General features: G+C 36.7%; 1 protein-coding gene across 6 annotated transcripts in view; it reads left to right on the top strand.

Moving 5' to 3' along the window:
* Nucleotides 1–14,786, top strand: part of LOC139462190 (paired box protein Pax-6-like) — an 88,726-nt gene that overhangs the window by 29,446 nt on the left and 44,494 nt on the right. For 2 of the 6 annotated variants that reach the window (XM_071243755.1, XM_071243756.1), the window contains exon 2: nucleotides 52–94. The exons of 1 other annotated variant lie outside the window; for it this stretch is intronic. The gene's annotated coding sequence lies outside the window, so the exon portion shown is untranslated. Of the gene's footprint in view, nucleotides 1–51; nucleotides 95–7,215; nucleotides 7,305–10,842; nucleotides 11,223–14,786 lie in introns of those variants that run through there. 3 more of the 6 variants (XM_071243760.1, XM_071243752.1, XM_071243753.1) reach the window with 2 other exon arrangements.

The raw sequence follows: 14,786 nt of genomic DNA, 5'->3' as shown, positions 1-14,786 counted from the left end.
GTTACTTTTCATTTTGGAATTTACATTTACACTGAAACTGTTTGATTCCAGATCTGAAACCATCGGTCTGATACCATTAGATGGACTACTAACGGTAAGCATGATTGCAAACACTTATTTATTTGGAAAAGTGTGTGAGTTGCGGACGCACTGGTAGGGCTTTCCCTTTTCGGGTCCTATCACTGTTTTTTAGTTATCCATTCATATAGTGTCCCCTGTTACCCTTTATGTCCAATGGAATCTGTTTCGGCGGATTATTCTCTGGCCTTGGGGTTTTATATTTACATTCACCATATTCATTTACCCCCTACCCATCACCTGAATGTATTCGTTTATAATACATGTAGGTGTATTCATTTGTATTATATGTACGTGCATTGTCCTCTTGCAGTGGCAACAGCGCCAAGTCTACTAATCGTCAATGTCCTTTGAGTGCAGATATTGTATTGTACGCATACCAAAGTAATCATACATTGGTCTTAAACATTTATATATAGGTGTTCCACATGCTTGACATTCCTTGGCCATGACTGTTTTGTTTATGAGACGGATGGTTTTGACATATGGTTTCTTGGTGCCATCATTGTGCCATCATCGGAGACGGTGTTCCAGCCCCTAATTCTACCCGTGTCAAATGCCATCAATAAAACTCCCCTTTACTATGTGTGTACTTGACATAGTGTTAATATCAGAACTTGTTCAGAAATATCGACAATGGGACATAAAGATTTATCACCTAAACCCGTGCCTGATTCGAATTTGTATCATCTGGGTTTGGTCTTAGAATCCTGTATTGCAATACTTTGATCCCCGAAGAGGCCAAATTCCGGATCTTGTTTTTCAGCTCCAAACAACCAAATTGCCCACGACTCTTTTTCATAGTTTGAAAGCATCTGTCGTCTGTCGCTGACGTTCAATGAGCAGACGACAGGGTCCAGACTCGAGTCAGACGTTCCATTGTGCTTCCACAGAGCCGTCCCACTACCAACACCATTGGTATTGAAGATGAAACGGTCGCATGACGCCAGTCTAGATGTTTTCAAGTCCCGTTTTAAAAGGAAGGTACTCATAGCGCAGACGAAGTATAGAAATCTCAATGTTAGCGTATAGAACCGAGAGTGCTCCCGTCACACTACGAGTCAAGTTAGGGCAAATCTCTGCCTTTCTTCTGCGGTCGTGAACCAGCCAGAGGTTGCTCGGGAGCACCACAATCAGATCGTCCACATCCCTAAGGGACCTCAACACATCTCCTTCTCGCGGAAAGAAAAACTTTCTTTCTCATGCACAAAGCCACAACGGACCCCTGTGTGAAGAGGGATTGACTAATGCAAACCCTCTCAGGACAAACGTTAGGAAAAGTGCCACATTTCAAAGCTCAGCTGTGAAAAAACCCAAACCGACTCATAAAATAACAATTAAGCGGATTTGTTGCTTATCAAAAGCTAGGGGAAGAGATAGCGACGCCAGGTCGCTCTTTCTATGAGGTAGGATGCTCCTAACGAGAGTGAGAGATAGGGCCCAGTAAGGGGTAGGAAGGGACGCAAGCGGAGAACTAGGGAAGATGGTTTCTTCTACCTTCGGGCGAACACTCCGGAGGTCCTGCTGGGTTGAGCGGTGACATTAAAGGAACCATCCTGAATTCATTATTTGCGTATTAAGAGCACTAATTAGAAGTTTAGATTAGGATACGAAACATGAGCCAGTAACGTTGCTTTGCCTCCAAACCTGTGATTCTAGCTTAGAGTCTTCCCTGTTCCCCATGAACCGCCAGTTATTTGTCCTTTGCATTCCTCGACAGTCTGGTAGCCCATTAATGCGCCCCCTGTCAATCGTCCCTCCCTCTCCCCCTCTCTTCAGGGGATGAGGCAATGATTAGACATGGAGGGAGGGGTGTCAACATACACTAATAGTGGAGCGTTGGGCGGGCGACTACCGGAGAGTATAGTAGTCACACTTCTATTACTTGCTTGTGAAAAAACGGTTGGGGAAATCCGATACATTGTTAGAAGTATGATCGAGTTCTGCAAATGTACGATATCGTTCTCTACAAAGGTCAAGGGTTAAACTCCAAATTTCCTCGTCGCAATTGGCAATAGGACAAACTCATTATCAAATCGGATATCTTCAAGAGTGCTTTGACCAAAATCACTGATTGTAGCTGGATATTATAAGCGTTGCTTTCTGCCTTTATATTGTCAATTTCAACAGCTTTTGTTAGAAGCTTGGTGTATAATGTTATCGGTTTATGTTTTTATTTATGCCCCCGTAGCCTGTAGTTAACATGCCGCATCATGGGCAGACAATTCTTGTTCCTTCTCGTATCTGTCTGCTTGTGTAACAGATATGTTGCGACATGGCGGCATCCGGATAATCCTCTTCAGAGCAAATGACAGTAGATATTAACGGTGCATTGTTCTGTCAAACTTTTCTCAACACTCGCCTTCTGTACGAATACATTCCTCACATATACGACAAATAATAAGTATTAACCAAGAATTTCGGGGGGTGGGGGGGTGGGGTATTTTAAATGTCGATAAAGAGACTATTGTCTATGATTTTTACTGTTAATTTACTCTGTGAATGATGTCGTATCGACACACGACTACTTTCAATGATAACATTGCCCGTAGGACATGACGTAATTTTTCACACAGTTTAAAACAAAATAAAAATAATACTTGTAAGCAGTTCACGTAATTATGTCAATATGTGTATTAACGTAAGTATATATCGTAAGCATGAATGTTGTTTTGTTTTGGTCTATTGTTGTTTTTTAGGTGTGTGTGTGGGGGGGGGGGGAGGGGGGGTATTAAAAATAGATAATTAAATATCGAACTATTGTGATAAATACATTCAATAAGTATACAATGAATACCATACATGCAATATACGCGCATATCTACATATAATCTGTCGCCTCTAGTTCCATATAGTGAATGTGTTTATATGGCGTCAGATGTCTGTATACATTATCCTCCTAGCAGATAGAAAGGCGGCAGTGTTTTCAAAGGACGACTTACGCAATACAATGGAAAAATAATTCTGAATCAATTCGAAAATAATGCCCGCCGAAAATTTCAAGTGGGGATGTTTTGTCCAGAGCAATAGTATATTAATATGATGTGTACGAGTTAATCTATGGACAGATCAGCATGTCACTCATACTTGAATGACATCTTGTTTGGTAATAGTGGTATTAACACCAGCTCACAAATACACCAGGGCTCATGAAGTGGGGTTGTAAGCCGTTCCTCCTACACTTATTTCATATACAGTTTTGTTATCCGAGCGACTTTGAGTGCCACGTTGGAATGTGAAGAACCCTTAACCCTCCACGCAGCGACAATAGCTTGACACTTACATTCTACTTAAAGGGCTATCGAGCAGTGCAGAGTTTGTACAAGCTAGCCAAGTATATTGCTATACAAGAGCTGTACTCGACTTTGTAGCTTTGCTATTACCAGCTACTGGTCTTAACAATGAGCAACCGGCCGCGTGACTGTCGAAAAGCGTATAAAGAGGACAGTTTGTGTTTGCCAAGAGACTGCGAGCTCCACAAGACAGTATACAATGTTTGCACACGTGGTGTTAAAGCGTAAAGGAACTGCATGGGCGGAGAAGCTGCAGAACTTTAGCTGTCTTCAATAGCGGGAGTGTTTGCCAACCTGTGGGTTTCATTATTAGGTGATTGGCTTAGAAGTTTAGCAAACTAATTACAGATCAGCGGATACGTTAGATAGAAATAAAATAAACCAGGCAACAACGGAGACACTTGATCTTAAAGTAAGCAGATTTTTTAGCCTGTAAGACCAAAGGAACTCGCAGTCGGGTGTCGAGCCTCCCTAGCCACTCCATAACCATTTTAAGACGGTACTAAGCGTACTTAAGCCATGCGTAATCCAGTGGTAATACGGCAGCCATCTTATCTTTGATGAAAATGTAGATTTTTTGCGATATTTCTGGTTCCATGTAACGTGTACTTCCGTCAGAATACGGTATAGGATTGGGCTTTCAGAGATACGCTGGCAGCACTAATTTCGTTCTAGATCCTTTCTTAATTATTTTGACGGCGTTTAAAGTTTTTTAAAGTCAGCGAGTGCATTGTTTTTTATCAATAAACAGTTGTGCTTATGATGAAGGCCGATTAATGAAATTAAACCCGTGAATTGATAATATGTTAACAGTTTGTTTAAAAGGCACCCTTTTAGAACAGCATCGGTAACATCATTTATGCCTCTGACTGAATGTAAGTAGAAATCAATGGCGAAAACTTTCTGGTAAATCAGTGTGGCATAAAATATATAGAGAATATCTGTACATGGATTCTTATAGAAAAGAACGGTTCTCAGGTTGGTCGATAGAAACAGGACCTCATAATTTAATTATGACGGGAAATCAATTGCGACGGCGCAAAGCAACAAAACGTTTTTGAATACGAAATGTAAAACTTTAAAATGAAATATTTGTTCAAAGGAATGTATGGATCCGTACAAAATATTTAAAATTACTTCAAAGAAGATTAATTTTCAACACGAAAGTACTCATTCAAATGAAAACAAGTGAATACATTTAGTGTTTATTTAACAATGAAACAAATGAAACCCTTTGTGATTAACAGTATTGGAACATGAGAAGCATCTGCTGATTTTGACAGACAAGCAAATAGAACGCAATCAGTGCTACACATGTAAATATTTTGTCTATTCTTTGTCAAAGTATAGCGTCTGTTTTCGATTATTATATATTGTGTTATTTTATTATCTATACTTATACATGAATGTAGGAGGCAATTTCAAAAAAGACAAATTAACATATTTGCCGGTAAAAATAATATGTCCTTTAGCACTCCAAAAATTAGTCAAAAATGATCAAAAGATATTTTGTATACCTGTTCATAATGTAGATTATTGCACATATTGCTCAAAGTCGTTTTGTTTGGCTAACAAACAAGCATGTTGTGATAAAATGTTTTATTAATTAAATACAAATATAAGCCTTCGTGGACACAGTTAAGCAATTATCGATATTTTCATATTATCATCATTACGAAAGATTACATTTAATAGTTTCTATACAATAAAATGTGTATTAATCGTGCATGGTCTTTTATATCAGTACATTCGGACAGATATAAGAGACTCGGTGAGACGGTTTAAATTCGTTGTAACCGTAGTTCGTTACAAGCAATACCTCATCATTTGTTTCCTTCAGTTGCTGAACTGTATTGCGAAACTCGAACAAAGATACACCCTAAGTAATGACGTATCGACAGTACGTTCACATAGTTTACTGTGTATTCAAGCTGGCGATTTTCAAGCATACAGTGTGACCTCACCTTTACGATATTAAGCTTTAACATACCGAACAATGCATAAAACAATCTGAGAAGGCAGTAAACTAGGGAAATTTGAAATTAATACTGTTGAGACACGTAAAAAAAGTACAAAATAGAGACAATTTAGGGATAACAACGTCCCTGATATATTATTATAGCATTATAAAAGAAATTGTTATCCATTAATTGTGTATCTACGGCAGCTTTTAAGAAGTTTCTATCAAACTATGTAGAAAATCCCTTTATATCCAAATACTCGTAATGAAAAATGGCCTTTCAACATTTCCTCATTAATTAACATGGCTAAGACAAAACTGTTATGAAAAGGTTCATCCGCAAATAAAACTTTGTTCTCTTCACCTATTCACATTTCGTCCTTAACTCTGTTGATCTTCACGTAAAAAAACTTGAACAAGTCAACAGTGTGAAAAGTGTCATATTTTTTAATAATATTTCATTCATCAAGTAGTGTATATTTATAGGCGCATTCAACATTACAGCGTGCACAGTGTGACAGAATGTTAATGCACGATATACAATATGCATGTTATGTACACAAGTTTTGATCAGTGCTTACATCAGTTGAATCCATCACGATAGTAAACGTGTAGAATGTAGAGTACAAATATTGTTTTAAGAATTCAGGGACCATCGCCTGTCAGTAGGTTTCAATTAATTAATCAACTTTGTGTATATTAGACAATTGTTCAGCGTGAGAAGTCTAGGATATTCAATGTGTTTCATTATCAGTGAAAACGAAATATTTAAAATAGCGTAAAAAATAAAGCGATTTGACATATAAACGTATTTGCTTTGATTTTCTAAAAGTAAGTTTCATGAGTAATGTACCTAGGATACACGGTGCATCAGTGCTCATGTCAACCCTCACCAATATATAAAGAAACTATTTTAAAATATAAAAAGCATGCCGTCAGGTTGTGACTGTTTTTGAACTTGTGATGCGCTTTTACCTTTATCCTAAACTACAAAATAATATCTTATTGTTTTCCTTTTTTGTAAATAGTAACGTTTATATATAGCAATTTAATAAGTAAAATTGAAAACAGTTTTCCACTCACGCCACTTTGAATCGACTTTTCTGAGGAATCGTTATTTGTAATAAATCACACATGTTATCAGTACAAATTATTTATAATTTATATATTCTTTTACATTTGTAAAATTAATTATTTATGAAAGTTATGTTATGTATCTACTAAATAAATAATAAATGTCGTGAAAAATTAGAAATATGCATCTATGAGCCTCTATCAAACTTACCATTGCTTTATGTGTGAATTTCGTACTGATTGAGCTGTCATGTACTAAGCTACCTTTGTAGTGAACTTTAGAACAACTTTTTTGCTAACCTACACGGTTAAGTCAGATTTCTTTGATGACTGACATCAAGCATCATACGGCCATCAGGAAAATATGCATATAAATTCAGCGAGGCTGGCTGATGTTATTGTTCAGGGCCCATACTGCGTAAAACGCGATACTTCCAACTCATTTTGTAGCCGCGCTCGTGCACAATAGCGATGGTGGCCGCTTGGTTGAGGCACTGATTACACATTACCGTATATGGCGTCGTAGTGGGCGTAGATGGAGGGAGGATTCAACAGGAGGTGGAGTTATTATAATTACATCATCTTCATTAATTATTACGTGCGTGATTGACACATGTCATTTCTATTGATTGAGGACCGCAAGTAACTTATCGATTCGTGGTTGAGCATTGCCAGCCGAAGAAAGCGCTATGAGAGAGCGCAATGTAACACATATGATAATATGAAATTGCATTTTAATGTATTATTTAAGCTTTTGCAAAACATAAACACAGTTTATAGCCAGTGGTAAAAGATAAGGTTAGATGTAAGTGGCTTCGTTTATTGCCTTTGGTATACGTTTTTCTCTCTTCGTGCGTTGCTTGACCAGGGTGAATGTGGAGATATACTATCTTAATGCCGTAAGTTACATGAACATCTACGATAACATATACCAATCAATTTTCAGTTGATGTAGACTTGAATTAAAAATGTGTTAATGCCATATGTACGTGAGGATGCATTTAGATAATGTCAGTCATTGTATATACATCACGGAAAAGGAAATATCGTTGTTAGAGTATGAAAAACTTTACAAATTGCTTTTTATTACGTATATTTTGTCTATGTGTGAAAAACATGTATTTATATTAGATTAATATGTTGTGCTTTTGTGTAAATAATACACCACCAATTTCATGTAAAACAATGGTGTGCTGAATTAATTCGTATGAGGTAACATGTAGGTCACTGATTTTGTTGTGTACAAATATCAGATCGTACATATCTGTTATGAAGATTTCTATTTCACTGTTCTTAGTTTTATCTCTTCCGAGCCATATATTTAGAGGGAGATCCATTACGGAATGATTAATTCTTGTTTTAACTTAAAAAGTAACCTACAAATAGGCAATAGGATTGTAAATATTGTATTTCTCATTTACGGAAAGTTCAGTTGGATTAACAGCCAAATATTTTACCCACACATGTCAGGTTGGAAAATTAAATCAGCAATAAATTATGAATAGGCTATATTAACCGGTTTGATATTTGATACCAAACACTGTTACGCTTAATAACTATTTACAACAGCCATTCAGTATATAATTAATCGTTTTTAATATATAATTGAAAAACAGAATAGCCCATAGGATGTGTTGTGTGTAAAATCTATTGTATGGCAAAATATTTTCAATTATGATACATGTTTTGTGGGCTTTGTAACTTTGTAAACATAGAGCCACAACATTATCGAATTCACAGTTCACAGACATCCGAACATCCACGTCAGGTTGTGGCTGTATCTGATCCGACATATGGCGGCTATTGTATACTGACGGAGATAAAGTTGGGAATGAACTTAAGAGACAGATGTGCCACATTTTCTGTGTTATTCTGTCATAAAATGCAAACTAAACATGAATACATGATGTAGCTGTTTCAAGCACGGCGATTCTATCAGCAATATGTTTCCTCGTTTCATAGGTGATAGTGAATCATACAGAAAGAGTGTGCTGTTATCTTACATTTTACCATTTTATGTTTATTCACACCCTGACGTTTTGCTGTCGCTGGTAGTTCAATTGTGTCTATTGGAAGTAGTTTAATTATGTATTTGGGTTTCATGTAAACAAGTGTGGGTTCACCTTGCTTTCATTTTCCGCATTTAAACCATTTAGAAGTGATACACGTAAGGTAGAGAATTTACGGGTGTCAACTTCTTTACTATGAGGAACACGTTTCGGAGTATATGCTTACTCCTTCATCAGCTGATGATAACACTTTTTTATGTTAATTTTACATCCTTATTTTGCAATGTCCAGGACACAATCGTTTAGCAATGTTAAATATTGAACCATGAACGTTATCTATTTTATTTCAAACTATGCTATGAACGTCCTAACATTTATAATTTAATCATATGTAATTATATACATATCTGGTTATTAAGATTTAAAATCAAATTATGAATTTTGTAAATGTCTCTTTTGCGAGTTGTGTACCAAACTATTTGCTTACTACATATTATCTTGCGCTGACAGTAGTAGCTCTCTGATATTGCCCATGAGGCAGTGTAAGTAACTAATGTTATTAAGGTAGTGTGTACGTTTCTTAAAATTGTGGTACGTTACAATTGACGTACCTCCACCACGTCCAATTTAACATGTACAGATGCATATCATGATTATACTTAAGAAGAATTATACGTATTAATCGATTATGCCCGTGATAATCTCACATTGAGAAAGTGTTGTTTTTGTTTATTCATAAGTTCGGTAATAAACCCCAGTAACTAAAGCTTGAAATTATCAGTGGAATTATTTTTATTTGCAATATGGATATAGCTTATGTAGTTTGAAGTAATCCTTTCTTGACAATAGACAAACTTACATGAATGTGTACAGTGATAGTTAGATTGTCCTTTGAGTTGGTTAAAATTCCATGTTTCGAACATTAATAGCGTGCTCCAGTGATGTTGTGGTTGTGACTATCAAATACTTATCGCCAATGTAGCCTGTGATCAGAATGAATTTTGAAGTTGTTTTATAATGAAACAGGTTTTATTTTCGTCAACGATCCTATTGTTTGTGTGGTATTATGTTTGTATGTGATATATTCATTTATTCTTATATCAGTTGTATGTGAATATCGTATCTACATATAACAGATGGTCCTTGATGCTACGTTGATCTACGTTGATAAATGTGGAATAGACACCTAATAAATGAATCAAATAACGTTTGTGGGTACTATTCTTAATAATACTTACATGTTATTTTAAAAAGACAAAAATAAACTAAGAACATGACGTTTGAAAGTAAAACTTTTTAATGCATATATCGTTCTAGAATTATCCATGTAAATTTTCTGAATCACTTCTTGATTATCTCTACTGAAGCAAACGACCCCAACGATTAACGAAATCATTTAAATTCTACTAGGTATGTTAAAATTTCACGTGAACATTAGAGCCTCAAATCAGTCGGTTTGTTCCCGTGGGTATGACAGCATTTAATCATTGGGTTGGAGCCCCATACTAGTAATTACTGCGTTGACCAAAGTCCAGTTCGAAATCCAGCTATCATTACCCAGCAAGCTTCCAAACATCTCAACCATGGTGCGGACATTTTAATAGCACGGTAGAGTGTCCTAAGCCCGGATATTTCCATACGATGGCAATATTGTGGCCGTGGGATTACGTGACACCGCCATGAAGCAGTCAAGCCTCTATCCACCAAACGGGGGTTCCGGATCAGTTGAGTTCCCGTCTCCTTACAAAGCATCTATTTTCTCATCCACGATTCTCGATCTCTCCCTTCGGGGCCTCACCAACCCAGTGTAAGACTGCCATTGTAAATGGACAAGAAGCGAGGGGGTTTCTTTGGCCGCAGTGTTTAAAGATAAACGCACTCTATTCTTACCGCTTGCTTCTCTTCAGTTACGCCTGTTTTGGAACCTATTGAACAAGGCACAGATTCAGGGTAAACTGAGCCTTGGTTTAAAACAGGTCCTTGCTATTAGCGTTACTCCTCAATTAATGTTTTATTGTAATGTTTACGACAATAGCATCGAATGATCAGATCATCGCCAGCGTTTAGATCCTCCCATTATCTCCAGCTGTCACGTTGACAAGTGATTGACAGAGTGATCTGATTGCTCGAAACGAGATCTGTTCGCCGAGCTCGCTCACAAGTGGGCGGAGCGCTTTCGAATTGGCTAATCGCGATCCGCCTTCTTATGGTAATGAGCTCCGGGATCGCAGCTCGCTTCGGCTGACTCGTATACGGAGGTCTAGTGTCACAGAAGCCTTCGCCTCAGCATAGTCATTAGATCCGTAGTCGATGTTAGGCCACGCCCCCAGTTACTGTGACAGTCACTGCACGCGAAGATCTCAAGGCTCCGCCCACTGCATGATTTTATTAAACATGTGTTTTAGAATTTAGTCGATGAAACGAAAGGCTATCCCCGGGTTTAGTGGAGCTTCTATAACCGATGGAGATGGCATTCGGATGGCATTAAGGCTTAACACTTGAATACGTTTCTGCATCACCTCATTCGAGTTTTTTCCTCAGTTGTCAAATCAGTGGACAACTGTTTGACAGTGTATTAGTGCACACATCGGACTAGGCATATACACAGCCTATTGGTTACTAAGCCATCCAACACTGCACGGCGCGGATCTACTTCCTACGTAACACTCACGAACGTTTGGCAACATTCTGTCAAAATTGTGTTTTCTGGCAAATAAGTCAGCGATTTCACACTTGCAAGGACCTTCTTAAGATTCGTGGACAAGTGTGCAGTGACCCTTGAAGGAAGACGTCTGTGTCCTTCTCAAGGTATGTACAATATTTGCTGCATAATTCCTCCTTGATAATGCAATAGTATGGCAATGTTCGCTACTCTCCTCGCATATAGGGAATGTCGTTCATTCCACATAGACACACGACGACGTGCACTCCTTGAGACTGGGTAGGATTCATTCACTTCAACACCCGCCTAATCATTCGTACTGTATAAAATATGTGTATATTAATTCCACTATCTCCTAACTATTCTTTCAGTCGTTGCCTTGTCACTTTAGTTAATGAAGGGTTTAAAGACATATCACCCTTGTGAAAGATCGGGAATCGGAGCGGAATACCGACTTTTGTCAAAAGTTGCATGTAAATATTATGTTGTCATTATGACTGCTTCATCGTAAATAATGTTTGAAATTATTCGAATGGATTGCTATACTCGATGTTTCTTTGTAATGCATCTGCATGAATACACGCCTAGAGGCATGTTGTTTATTCAATCGGAGAAAACGATGACACTGAAATAGAACAGTATATTAGGAACAGTTATAACACAACATTATCATGTCTAAATATAACCCACCGCCAACACTTCAAACATTTTTCTGAATGTACAATTTATTTTCATAACAATTCCTTTAATTTGAAAGAACTTGGCCCAAATTCCTTTATTTATATTCAACTATTAGATCAGATAGAATTATTCTTTGGTAAACATTAATCAATACTTGCATTTGAGGACCATTATGATTGAATACATATCAAGTATTGAATGATATGATGTTTGTTTGGTTTGTGTTGTGGGCAAACGTATAAACACTACAAAGTTTATATTTCCATTTGTCATGTAAATAAACTCCAGAACGATGTTGCTTAATCGCTCCCACCGATTAAGGTTTTCGACCCTAAAGACCCTATTAAGTGTCCGTTAAGTGTTTAAACCGCAACAATTAAGATGACTTAATCAAGACGCTCACAACTAACCCGACAAACACTCAATATCAAAAGCAAGTCCCTCGCTTGGAGCGGTTTCTTCCAAAAGCGGAGACGGGAAATACAGAAGACGGCTTGCAAGAAGTTTCCCCGTTAGCAATATGATCTTTTTATCCGTGAAATTGACACAAATCATTCATCAAGATGCATATCATATTTTACCGTAATATTTATCAGAAACGATAAGGCATAGCCTTTCAAGACCTCGCTTAATCGTTAGTATATTGCTACAAGCGGTGATAAATGTCTGTAATCTCCATATCTGGCCCTCCTTACCTTCATGCCGCAGGAATAGGAACTTGCTCTACTATTGAGAATATACTTGCTCTAATAATGCTTCATCTTTTCACGAACACCTGGTATCACCACTGTTTGATAGTGATTTATAAAAGCATACTTATGATAAAGTCGGAATCATACAAGGACTGTGCTTTTTGCAGAAAGTTCTTATGATTAGGGAAATGGTTTTGTCGCCGAAAAGTCCGTTTTAATATCTCATACCAAACCCAAACAAAACACATATCTAATACCGTTATTTACATTTAAAAGATTAGTTGGCGTACACACGTGCCGTTTATGAAAACCTCAAAGCAACACATATTCCTACGTATTATATGAAAGTGTTATGATTTGTTGGCAGTATTTAAATCTGGTTTATGAAAAGCTCAGCCCAGGAATAAGGAAAATCCGAAAAAAATCTGCTTAAACTCTGAATATTATTACAACATAGAGAAATACTACTCAACAATAAAGATATATTCATATTTCCTTATAGACTGTCCAAGCAACATTTGATGAAATATTTTGTCTCAGTAAAACCGGAGTAAATATCAATATTTCAGTATCAACGTGACGAAAGTTGTCAAATCTTCTTCCAAAGTTACTCTAAACCTACCTTGATATAGAAATTAAAATATATCATATAATACACCACCCATAATATTATCCATAACCAGTAAATCAATACGCATATTGGAAAATATTTGTATAAAAATATCCGATTATAAGTTCCCAATTCATGTTCCCACAATACACTGTTGTAAAGATGTCCTCACTATTACAAGTGAGGCAAACGCCTCTATTCCATTCCTAATCCTACTAGACTAATCCAGTAAATAAGTGCTTACAACGATGTCAACACTTATCAGGGGTGTTACTGATAGAAAGCGAAGATGATACAGACAGTGAATAAGATACATATCATCATGATTAATCTTGAAACAAGAAAACAAAGAGAGTACTAGTTAAACTTGTTGGGACGCAATGATTCAGACCCCAAGGAGGTGAGTAAATCTCTGACACTTTTCCCTAAATTAGTAAGGAGTATGTGCCTAAGGCTCTTTTCCCCCTCTGTTGCCTTACGACAGTTCTGCCCCATCTGGTGTGCCTGTCAACGTCACAACTCGCGTTAGGCGTCTTAGTTACAAAAATAATACGGACGACTTTCAAACCAATAATTTCAGGGATTTTGCAATTTAACATAGAGGGACGAGTGCCATTTTATGGCTATCAAGTAATCAAGGCCTGTTTTCAACATGTAATCCAAAACCATGATTAGTGTAAATTTTCGTGTTTTATTTTCTAAACCATCCGCATAATCAAAACACGAAGATTCAAATTTGGTTAAGGATTTGAATGAATAAATTTTCAAGAGCACATAATAGAATTTTGCAAGAATGCAAAATAATGGAGAAAACAGTCCAAGTCCATTTCAAAGCCAGTGTTTATATTCCGTTGAAAATTATACCGGTACTTTATGTTTTAAATATGTTGAATGCTTCATGCAAATAGATGATAAAAAGTATCTGTTTGACAACATAGCCTGGTTTTTTATATGTTACATTTATTTTCTCCTAACACAAATACTCATCTGAAATAACACCTGCATGGTATTAACAGATAGCCCAACTCTACAATAATGTCAGATAATAATAGTCTCTTAATATATCATCTACCAATCGAGCATTAACTCAAGCGTCAAAACCAATTTGTCACAATCGCTAATGGTGTATATTCACTTGAAGGAATTAGATATGTATATATGTATCTTTTGTAAAGTCTTTATTGGATTAAACCTCGACTTCAGCTCTAAGCTCAGTAAATGGTCCTGTTTGATTGGATCCTTAATCCTAATCCATCCTCATATTTACTATTAATCCCAATGGATATGACCAAATCGAACCGTAACTGTTAACATATCTTATGACTTAGCATTTACTATATGGTGTCAAATATGAATCGTTATCTTAATATTATCATGCTTTTAAGATTTTCCAGACGACATTGTGGCAAAATTATTTTCTAGTACGATGAATGATTACTATACAGAAACATCGAAAGAATTTATGGCAATTTTCAGCGAAGTCGTTTAATCTTTTATTTGTCTGTGTCTCCCTAGACAATAATGCCTGTATCATCTTGAACTATTTATTTCAAGTACGGACAACACTTGTCAATCGTTGAGTTAAATTGAGTTAAGTTGACTTGAGCATCATCCATTATCTTCTTTCATAAACACATACAAATAACCCTAAACTTGCTTATTTCGCTTCATTCATTCTCCCCACTGTTGTGAGATATATTGATATTGCATTAACAAAAAGAAAAATA

The sequence above is a fragment of the Haliotis cracherodii genome, unplaced genomic scaffold, assembly GCF_022045235.1.
Source record: "Haliotis cracherodii isolate W230 unplaced genomic scaffold, xgHalCrac1.p SCAF_15, whole genome shotgun sequence".
Classification (NCBI taxonomy): Eukaryota; Metazoa; Mollusca; class Gastropoda; order Lepetellida; family Haliotidae; genus Haliotis; species Haliotis cracherodii.
The sequence above is the reverse complement of the archived record's forward strand: the minus strand, read 5'-3'. Positions and strand labels throughout refer to the sequence as shown.